Source organism: Phocoena phocoena, chromosome 9, assembly GCF_963924675.1.
Source record: "Phocoena phocoena chromosome 9, mPhoPho1.1, whole genome shotgun sequence".
NCBI lineage: Eukaryota > Metazoa > Chordata > Mammalia > Artiodactyla > Phocoenidae > Phocoena > Phocoena phocoena.
The window spans coordinates 9,878,795-9,889,817 of NC_089227.1; the positions used below are offsets into that span (position 1 = coordinate 9,878,795).

At 43.0% G+C, this 11,023-nt stretch overlaps 1 protein-coding gene across 1 annotated transcript in view; it reads right to left on the reverse strand.

The window, feature by feature from the left end:
* BLVRA (biliverdin reductase A) overlaps window positions 1-9,740 on the reverse strand; it is a 56,707-nt gene extending 46,967 nt beyond the window's left edge. Inside the window, exon 1 of the mRNA XM_065883978.1 lies at window positions 9,634-9,740. The gene's annotated coding sequence lies outside the window, so the exon portion shown is untranslated. The remainder of the gene's footprint in view (window positions 1-9,633) is intronic.
* Between the last annotated feature and the right edge of the window lie 1,283 nt (window positions 9,741-11,023).

Sequence of the window (11,023 nt, forward strand, 5' to 3'; positions counted from 1 at the left end):
GGTATCCTCGCCAGGATTCTTTCCATACTCCTTCTCCAGCTTTCAACTTCCCTTGTAATAAGATGGCACTGTTGGGGTAGGCAGCAACCCCAGGCCACCTTTCAGCACCCTCCCTGCCCATCACACATCTCTCCCTTCCTCCCCACTGTCCTGCCAAGACCCATTAAAGTCTGAACAGAACCCAGGGAGAACTTTATTCTACATTTAATACATTCTAAAAGATCTAAGACTAGGGCTTCCCTGGTGGTTGAGAGTCCGCCTGCCGATGCAGGGGACACGGGTTCGTGCCCCGGTCCGGGAAGATCCCACATGCCGCGGAGCAGCTGGGCCCGTGAGCCATGGCCGCTGAGCCTGCGCGTCCGGAGCCTGTGCTCCGCAACGGGAGAGGCCACAACAGTGAGAGGGCAGCATAACGCAAAAAAAAAAAAAAAGAAAAAAGAAAAGATCTAAGACCTAACCCTATAACAAGAAGATTTACTTTTTTCCCCTGTACTCTAGTGTATTTTATTTTTATTTATTTATTTTTATTGGCGTAGAGTTGATTTACAATGTTGTATTTGTTTCAGGTGTACAGCAAAGTGGTTCAGTTATATACATACAAAGATTCATTCTCTTTTCGATTCTTTACCCATATAGGTTATTACAGAATACTCAGTGGAGTTCCCTGTGCTGTACGTAGGCCCTTGTTGGTTACCTATTTTATATACAGTAGTGTGTGTATGTTAATCCCAAACTCCTAACTTATCCCTCCCCCCACGTTTCCCCTTTGGTAACCGTTAAGTTTGTTTTAGAAATCTGTGAGTCTGTTCTGTTTTATAAATAAGTTCATTTGTATCATTTTTAAATTAGCTTCCACATATGAGTGATACTATATAATATTTGTCTTTCTCTGACTAACTTCACGTCATATGATAATCTCTAGGTCCATCCATGTTGCTGCAAATGGCATTATTTTGTTCTTTTTAATGGCTGAGTAATATTACATTGTATATATGTACCACATCTTCTTTATCCATTCCTCCGTTGGTAGACATTTAGGCTGCTTCTATGTCTTGGCTATTGTAAATAGTGCTGCAATAAACATTGGGGTGCAAGAAGATTTACTTTGGTTTGTTTTTTATTTCAAGGGTTTAATATTTTTAACAATATTGAAAATACTTTTAATAATATTTAAAAGCCTAAAAGGCTTTAAGTTTCTGACTTTTAGTATTATGTTTAGAAAGACTTATATATACATTTTAATTTTCACTTAGATTTTTAACTTTTTTCCCCTTTATATGTTTAGTTTTAATCAATCTAAATTATATTTTGGTATATGGCATGAGATAAGACTCTCCTGTAATCTTCCCAAATAGTTGAGTTGTTCTCACATCATTTACTGACTCTTTCATTCTTTCCCCCAATGGCTCATACTTAAATTCTTATGCATATGGTTATTCTTTCTTTCACCTTCTGGGCTGTGCCACTGACCCGGCTTCCCGTGCCTATAATATGTTGTTTACTGTAGCTTTACAGTATGTTTTGCTATCTGGTAGTTCAAGTTCTCTCACTAACTTGTTCAGTATTCTTATCTAGTCTTGCTTGCTCAGACATCTAGATGAAGTTTACAACAGCTCTGTCAAGTTAAAGAAAAAAAAATTTCCATAGGAACTGTGCCTATGATTGCATCAAATTTGTAAATTAAATTAGGATTCAGCCTTCCCACCCAGAAATATATGGTGTGCCTCTCTAGGGGAAGCCACTTAAAGAAAAAAGAAGAATCTCAAGTTAGTTCCTGAATTACTGCATAATTACAAACAACAGCTCAGGCTGCAGTGGTTCACTAGAAAGTTAAAGGAAAAAAGTCAACACTTTTGCATAAATAACCTGCTTAAAGCGTTTTCAAATAGGTTTCTCCTTCCCCCGTATCTCCGGCAGCAGACAAGCTACCCTCTGGGAAATGGACCTAGAGATTATCATACTAAGTGAAGTAAGTTCAAAAGAGAAAGACAAATACCATATGATATCATTTATATGTGGAATCTAAAGTGTGACACAAATGAACTTATCTACGAAATAGAAACAGACTCACAGACATAGAGAACAGACCGGTGGTTGCCAAGGGGAAGAGGGTGTAGGGGAGGGATGGATTGGGAGTTTGGGGTTAGCAGATACAAACTAGTATATATGGAATGGATAAACAACACAGTGCTACTGTACAGGGAACTATATTCGATATCCTGTGATAAACCATAATGGAAAAGAATATGAAAAAGAATGTGCATACATGTATAACTAAACCACTGTGCTGTACAGTTGAAATTAACACAACATTGTAAATCAACTATATTTCAATAAAACAAATTTCTTAAAAAAGAGACTAGTTCTAAACCTGGCCTGGGTACCCACTAGCTCTGTGACAGAGGCCAGGGCACATGGTCTCTGAGCAACTTGGTTCCTGCACCTTGAAAAAGCTGGGGGTCGGGGGGATGAGCTCGGACAAAGTTACATGACCCCTACACACTCTTCCAGTGCTGATGTGCCGTAAATTCGAACTCACTTCTATTAGTTTGTTCTCCTTTGCTTTAGCTGTCTTCCATGTTTGGCTTGGTTAACTGGAGGTTATTAGCTTCTCTTCTGGTTCTCTCAGGGGCAGACAGACACACGTGAACTAGGACAAAGCTCAGGTTATCAGCGCTATAGTAAAGCTGCTGCCCTGAGACGCCAGGTACAACAGTGCTGAACAGGTGAAGCTTTCCGCGGCACTGTCTCCAAACAGAAGCCACTGTCCTTCCCACCCCAACTTTCAAGCCCCTCCCACCTGCCCCATGTACCTTCTGTTCCTCCTCGTGGCCATTTCAAAACCTTTTGCCTTTTACTGATATCCTGTATTTAGGCTTACCAGGGTGTGTCCCTTCTTTAAAAGGGCAGCTTATTAACTCAAATAATTGCAAACAATGCAACTGCAGTACAACTAAATTTTAAAAGTGGGGTGAGACCAGGACATTCCAGGGGGGACCCATACATGTCGTTAGGTACTGATCCCCCAGAAAGTCCAGGTCAAAACCTTGGTCTCCTATTGCTGAAAGACTAGTTCTTTCTGGCCAAGTGCTTTCGGAAACGACAAGCTGCTGGAACATCCGAGCACAGCACAAATGACAAGTGTGTGTGGTGGGGGCCCAAGGAAGATAAATCTTCCACCCAGGAGGAATCCCTGTAAATGTAACTTTTGTCTTTAACAATTTAAAAGCTCGCTAGAAAGAATGTATTTTCTTTCCTTAGCAGATCAGTCAAGATTATTTTTTATAAGCAAGATTTCACAGTGTGTTATTTGTGACCTTGATGTTAACTGCATAAATCGTGTTATGCTCTACACTGAGCATATGGTGCTTTTCTGCTGTTTTGTGCCTATTTTGTTTTCCTATGCAGCTTTCTTCCAGCTTTATAGAGATGTAATTGACAGATAACATCCTATAAGTTTAAGCTGTACCTAGGATAATTTGATACATGTATATATTTTTCATGCATTTTTATTTTTAAGATTCTGCAAATTCTCAGATATCAGGTGAGAAACTGTAAGGCCTTTTCAAACTCTGAGGTATTATGATGTGGTTTCTGTGATGATTAAAAAAAAGTAAACAGTTAAGCTACAAGAAAAATCATTCTGTACAAGATATATAGAAAATATCCAACTATTTATTCAGGCACCAGCAAAGCTATGTTTTATAATAGTGCACCAAACAGCACAACTGAGTTGGAATATGCAGGATGAAGAAGTTTAAAGAAATCCTGCAGTAAATTTGACCAAAATGGCAACATAGAGGGCTCCTGAGCTCCCCTTCTGCCACAGACACACTGAATGTACAGCTACCCTGGGAGCAATCCCTTCTGAAAGAGATCCAGAAACTAGCTTAGCGACTCCTACATACCTGGTGAATGAGAAAATACCCACATCAAAACAGGTAAGAAAGGCTGGGCCAAACAACAAGGTCCTACTGTATAACACAGGGAACTATATTCAATATCCTGTGATAAACCATAATGGAAAAGAATACAGAAAAAAAGAATGTATATGTATGTATAGCTGAATCACTTTGCTGTACAGCAGAAATCAACAAAACACTGTAAATCAACTATACTTCAATTTAAAAAAAGATCTTTACAATGAAAACTGTAAGACATGAAAGAAAGCAATCGAAAAAGACCCAAATAAATGAAAACATATTCTTTGCTCATGGATTGGAAGAATGAATATTATTAAAATGTCCATACTACCCTAAGTGATCTACAGATTCAAAGCAGTCCTTATCAAAATTCCAACGGTATTCTTCACAGAAACAGAAAAAGCAATCCTAAAGTTTGTATGGCACCACCTAAGATCTGAGACTGTAAATCTAGAAGAATACATAAAGGGTGAGCTCCTTCACATTGGTCTTGGCAATGATTTTTTTGGATTTGACACCAAAAGCAAAGACAACAAAAATAAAAATAAACAAGTCGGACTACATGAAAGTAAAAAGCTTCTGCACAGCAAAGGAAGCCACGGAATGGGAGAAAGTATTTGCAAACCACATATCTGATAAGGGGTTAATATCCAAAATATACAAGGTACTCATACAACTCAATGGCAAAAACCACAAACGCAATTTTAAAATGCACAGAGGGACTTCCCTGGCGGCCCAGTGCTTAAGACTCTGCACTTCCACTGCAGGGGGCATGGGTTCGATCCCTGGTCGGGGAACTAGATCCCACATGCCACGCACTGCGGCCAAAAATTTTTTTAAAAAATGGGCAGAGAAACTTAATAAGCATTCTTCCAAAGACATACAAAGGGTCAACAGGTACACGAAAAGGTTTTCAGCATTCAACATCATTAATCGTGAGGGAAACTGAAATCAGAACCATAAAGAGAAATCACCTCACACGTTAGGATGGCCATTATCAAAAAGAAAAGAGTTAACAAATGCTGGTGAGGGTATAGAAAAAAGGGAACCTCTGTGCACTGTGGATGGGAATGTAAACTGGTATAGCCAATATGGAAAACAGCATGGAGATTCCTCAAAAAATTAAAAATGGAACTACTGTATGATCCAGCAATCCCACCTCTGGGTATATATCCAAAGGGAAGAAAATAATTATCTTGAAGAGATATATATGTACTTCCACGTTCACTGCAGCATTAAGACAACAGCCAAGACCTGGAAACAAGCTAAGTGTTGACGGATGAAAGGAAAAAGAAAATGTGATCCATATACAGTCAGCCCTCCATATCTGAGGATGTGAAACACACAGATAGGGAGAACCAACTATGTTCACTATACTATACCATTTTATATAAGGGACTTGAGCATCCAAGGACTTTGGTATCCACGGGGGCTCCTGGAACCAATCCCCTGCAGATACCAAGGGATGACAACATATGGAATATTATTCAGCCTTAAAAAAGAAGGAAATCTTGTCATTTTTGACAACATAGGTGAACCCGGATGGCATTATGCTAAGTGAAATATGCCAGGCAGAGAAAGACAAATACTGCCTGGTATCACTTATATGTGGAATCTAAAAGAAAAAAACCCCCCACCAAACTCACAGAAACAGAGATTAGAAAAGTGGTTCCCAGGGGCTGGGGTATTGGGGAAATAGGAAGAGGCTGATAAAAGGGCACAAATTTTTAGTTACAAAATGAATAAGGTCTGAGGACCTAATGGTAACTATAGTTGATAACACTGTCTTGAATAACTGGAATCTGCTGAGAGTAGAACCTAAATGTTCTCACCAAAACCAAAACCAGTAAACGTGTGTTAATTTACTTGGAGAGAATACTTTCGTAATGTATCCGTGTATCAAATCATCACACTGTATAGTTTATCTCAGAAATTTTGGTCAATTAGACCTCAGTAAAGCTGGAAAAAAAAAATCCTGCAGTAGCTAAAACAGCATGACTTGACCTTACTGCTTGAAACAGAGTCAGAGGTCAGAAGCAGCAGTGCCCTGCGTGTGTTATATGTTTTAATTTTCAGAAACATTTTTTGCCTACCTCCTTTTCCTCCCCTGGTAACCCTTAAGAGTTAGAGCCCTCAAACTTTCATTCTACAGAGGCAGAAGACTTTAGATCACACACTACTGGTGGTTCTGGTGGCTCTCCATCGGCTCTGCTCCCACCCCCTCGGGAGCTGGCTGACCTCCCCAGGCTGCATCACCTGGGTTGCTTCACCCACCAGCTTCCACTAGGGACTGGCCAGAGGAGGAGCTCCGTGGGTACAGGAGGGGAAAGGTGTAACAGAGAAGAACAAACCTGACTCCATACTGGATCTATTCCTTTAGCTCTCACCTTTGCACTCTGCTACCTGTGCTTCCTTATACTGGCTCTACTTCTTTGTAAAAGAATGTTGCCTACAGCCTGAAATATACATGAGAGCACATTCTCAAGGCTCTGCCTCCCAGGCTTGACCTTTGAAGGTATAACAATTTTCGTTCATACAGAGATAAAAAGTTGCACAACAGAGAATCACATTCCTCTTGTTGGAGGTTTACAGCAGACCTACCTGGACCGCTGCAAGAACATCCCCTTCCCGGTCTGGCCCACCAAGAAGTTCACAACGATCTGCTACACCCCCTCCCCTCTGAAGCCTGAATTCTAACTTGGGGGTAAGATGGTTCTTTGGGGCATAAGTCCACCATCTTCTCTGTCTGCTGGCTTTCCAAAAAAGCTGCTATTCCTTGCCCTAACACTTTATCTCTCAATTTAGTGGCCTGTCATGTGGCTGAGCAGTAAGAACTTGGACTCGTGACGAAGGGAGAGGCTGGTGAACTTATCCCCCATCTGCTGGGCTGCTGCTCTGACAATGGCCGCATTCTGCCAGGGCCACAGCAGCCCTGGAGGGCGGCTCCTCCTCCAGTTCTCCCACCCACCGACCCACCCGGCCCCCACTTCCAAGCTCTGGTATCCCAGTCCCTTCCCTGCCCCTTCCGGCCAGCGTGGGGATGGCACCCCGCCAGCCGTCCTCCCCGGGTGTCGCACTGTCATTTGCTGGTTCCTCGAATCCTACCCCCTCTTCTATGGAATCCCCTCAAAAGTGTCTTGCATTTTTGTGGTTTTTTCCTGTTTCCATCCTGATATACCTGCCCACCAAAATCTCACTGTAAGTGAATCGTACAGCCAGGACTAAACAGCTTCCTTAGCTTAAGCTATGCCTCTCTTTCGATCTCAGTCCTTCTCCTACGTGCAAACTGGAATATGAACCTCTTTAGTGCACGTCATGAATAATTTAACAATTTCCGTTAACCCAAGTGGTCTCAACCAACACTGCTGATTGTCATGAGGAGAAGTGGGGGGGTGGGTGTGAGCCAGCATGCTGCTAAACATCTTCTAATACACGGGACGGCCATCCCCCAACAAAGTTATCCAGCCCCAAATATCAACAGTGCCAAGGATGAGAAACCCTGGATTACTCCTCATGCGGAATGAACCACAGCTGTGACTTTTCCTCTTCTCGGAAATGCTCTCTCAGATGCCTATAACCACTGCCCCAAAGCCAGGCCACTGGCAGAAGTACGAGAGAAGGATTAGGGAGACGGTGACCTTGTTGGATGAGGCCAGGTGTTGGCCTGAGAGGTCCAAAGGTTAAGGTAAAAGCGACCCTTGCCCCCAGACTGGATTTTCCTTTCTTGGAGGGAGCTGACACTTTGGGGCCTACCGAGGAAAATAAAATGGCTACATGGGGCAAAGGTCTGGAAATATACACATCAAAATCTTAACTGCAATTATGTCTCTGAGTGGTGAAATTTTTAGCGATTGTTTCTTTTTGCGAATCTATATATTTTTAAATTTTCCTATAAAGGTTAAGTTAACATTTTTATTCAAAACTCTAAAAAAAAGTTATAAATTATGCCATATTCACTGACTCCATCCCTCCCAGCCCCAGTTCCTCAACTGAGTAAACTTTCACATGGTAATATATCAGGGTGCACTAATAATGAAGTACAGAAAACTGTCTTTCTCGTTAATTATAAGGAATGGCTCTACTTCCTCCAAGGCCATTCATATTTGAGGAATGAATGAAGGAAGTATGTTTCAAATGACAGGAACAATGCAAATGACCAAGTTCACTTTCCTAGACACAAATTTGAGACTCCAGTAGAAAAACAATATAGACCTGCAATGTCCTATAAGGCAGCCACTAGACACACACTTTTTTAAAATTGAAGTACAGTGGATTTACAGTGTTGTACAGTCTCTGGTACACAGCAAAGGGACTCAGTTATACACATAAATACATTCCTTTTCGAAATATTCTTCTCCATTATGGTTTATCCCAGGAGACTGGATATAGTTCCCTGTGCTGTACAGTAGGACCTTGTTGTTTATCCATTCGAAATGTAATAGTTTGCATCTACCAGCCCCAAAATCCCAGTCCATCCCTCTCCCTCCCCGTCCCCCTTGGCAACTGTAAGTCTGATCTCTATGTCTGTGAATTTATTTCCGTTTTGTAGGTAGGTTCATTCGTGTCATATTTTAGATTCCACATATAAGTGATATCATATAGTATCTGTCTTTTGCTTTCTGACTTAACTTCACTTTGTATAATAGTCTCTAGTTGCACCCATGTTGCTGCAAATGGCATCATCTCACTCTTTTTTTATGGCTGAGTAGTATTCCATTGTATATATGCACCGCATCTTTATGCATTCACCTGTCGATAGGCATTTAGGTTGTTCCCACATTTTGGCTATTGTAAATAATGCTGCTATGAACATGGGGTGCACGTATCTTTCTGAATTATAGTTTTGTCCCGGTACGTGCCCAGGAGTGGGACTGCTGGATCATATGATGATTCTATTTTTAGTTCTCTGAGGAACCTCCATATTGTTTTCCATATAGACACACTATTTAAGTGTAAATTAATTAAATACAGAACATTTCCATTTTCACAGCAAGTTCACACTTTATTTTTTCCCCTTGACTTATTTTCTGTCTTACATTACCTCTGCTCCCAATATCTGGTTATATTTATTCTATGCTGACTTGTTACTATTCTACGTGATTTTGTTGCAAACTACCTTAGTTCCTTTGTGGAACAATTCGGGGTTATCAGTACTTTGAAATAGCTGTGTCTAGGTAACCCTGTTGTTGCTGGGAGCTCAGCCTTAGTTTTTTTTTAAGAGTGCACTTAATTCATGTAACCCTCAGAACAACATCTGAAATAATAAGATTTTCCAGTTTCCAAAGAGGAGAGCGCGGCCAGGAGAGCTTAAGGGACCTACGCAGGGTTCCTACCGAGGAGCACAACCCCAGCGCGGCGGGTTCCCGGATTCCCTTCCGGCCGAGCCCGCAGCAGGAGCCGAATACCTCTGCATAAAAACCCAAACCATCACCATTTTACAAATGAAACATAGATACAATGTTTTTAGTAGTTGGTCTTTGTTTACTTGAGACAGGCCCTCCCTGGGGAGCACGTCGGGACCCCGGGCCAGCGGAGCCTCCAGAACGCCAGCTCCGCGCCGGGCCCGGGAAGAGCCAGGTGGGCGGCGCCGAGGGCTCGTGGGCCCGGCAGCGGGGCGGGCGCCGGGTCTCGCACTAGCATCAGTTTTCAGGCTCCTGCTTGACGGTTTTAGAAAAGCCCGACTCGACCCAGATCCCGCCGCGCACCTTACCTGCTGCTGGGCACAAAGCTCGAGCTCTCCAAGCCGCCTGCGGGCTCCGTGCCACCACCCTGAGCAGCCGGGCAGGAGCGCGGCTGGGATTGGCTGCCCGGCTGCGGGACTCGGGGGCGTGGAGGGAGGGAGCGAGCCGGGGAAGGAGGAAGAGAAACGGGGCGGCGGAGTGGGGTGAGGGGAGGGGTCCCGCCTTCCGCCTGCTCCGGGGACTGCACGGCCCCAGCACTCCGCTGGCCTATGGAACCCGCAGGACTGGCTGTGAACTTGTCCGGGCAGTGTCTGCAACCCAGCTCCCGCCCTGTCCCTGCGCGAGGGGGCCGAGGGCGCGCGTCCACAGGGGAGGGGGAGCCCTAGGCGCGTGCTCCCGGGCCTGGAGAGGCGTCTGGGGCTGTGCTCGGGTGTGCCCCGTCCGCCAGTGGTGCGCATCGCAGCCCAGTCCTCCGGCCCCACTCACACCACGTGGAACCCGCTAGATCCTTTTTGGGTTAGTAGCCCCGGCCGTGGTGGAACAGGCAGAGAAGCCTCTCTCTCTGTCTCTCTCTGTCTCTCTTTCTCTCTCTCTCATAAAATACACATAACATAAAATTTCCATCTTAACCATTTTTTAAGTGTACAGTTCAGTGGTATCAAATACGTTAACATCCTTGTGCAAAAATCACCTCTGTCCATCCCCGTAACTGTTTTCATCTTGTGAAATTGAAGCTCTATCCCCATTAAACAATAACTCCCCGTATTCCTTGCCCCCAGCCCCTGGTAACCACCAGTCTACTTTCTGTCTTTATGATTTTGACTATTCTAAGTACCTCATATAAGTGGGATCATACAGTATGTATCTTTTTCTGACTGGGTAATTTCATTTAGCATAATGTCCCCAAGGTTCATCCATGTTGAAAACATACTGCAGAATCTCTTTCCTTTTTAAGACTGAACAATATTCCATTGTATGTATATCCACATTTTGCTTATCCGTTCATCCACTGATGGACACTTGAGTTGCTTCCATGGTTTAGTTATTACGAATAATACTGCTATGAACATGGGTGTACAAATATCTCTTTGAGACCCTACTTTTGGGGTATATGCACAGAAGTGGAATTGCTGGATCATATAGTAATTCTGTCTTTAATGACTTGAGGAAACACCATACTGTTTTCCATAGTGACTGTACCAATTTCCACCAGTAGTACACCAGGGTCCCAATTTCTCCATGTCCTTGCAAACACTCATATTCTATTTTTTTGATAGTAGCCATCTCATTGCATTTTTGATTTGCATTTCCCTAATGATTGGTGATGTTGAGCATCTTTTCATGTGCTTATTAGCCATTTGTATCTTTTCTCTGGAGAGGTATCTATTCAAGTCTTTTGCTCATTTTGAATCAGGTTGT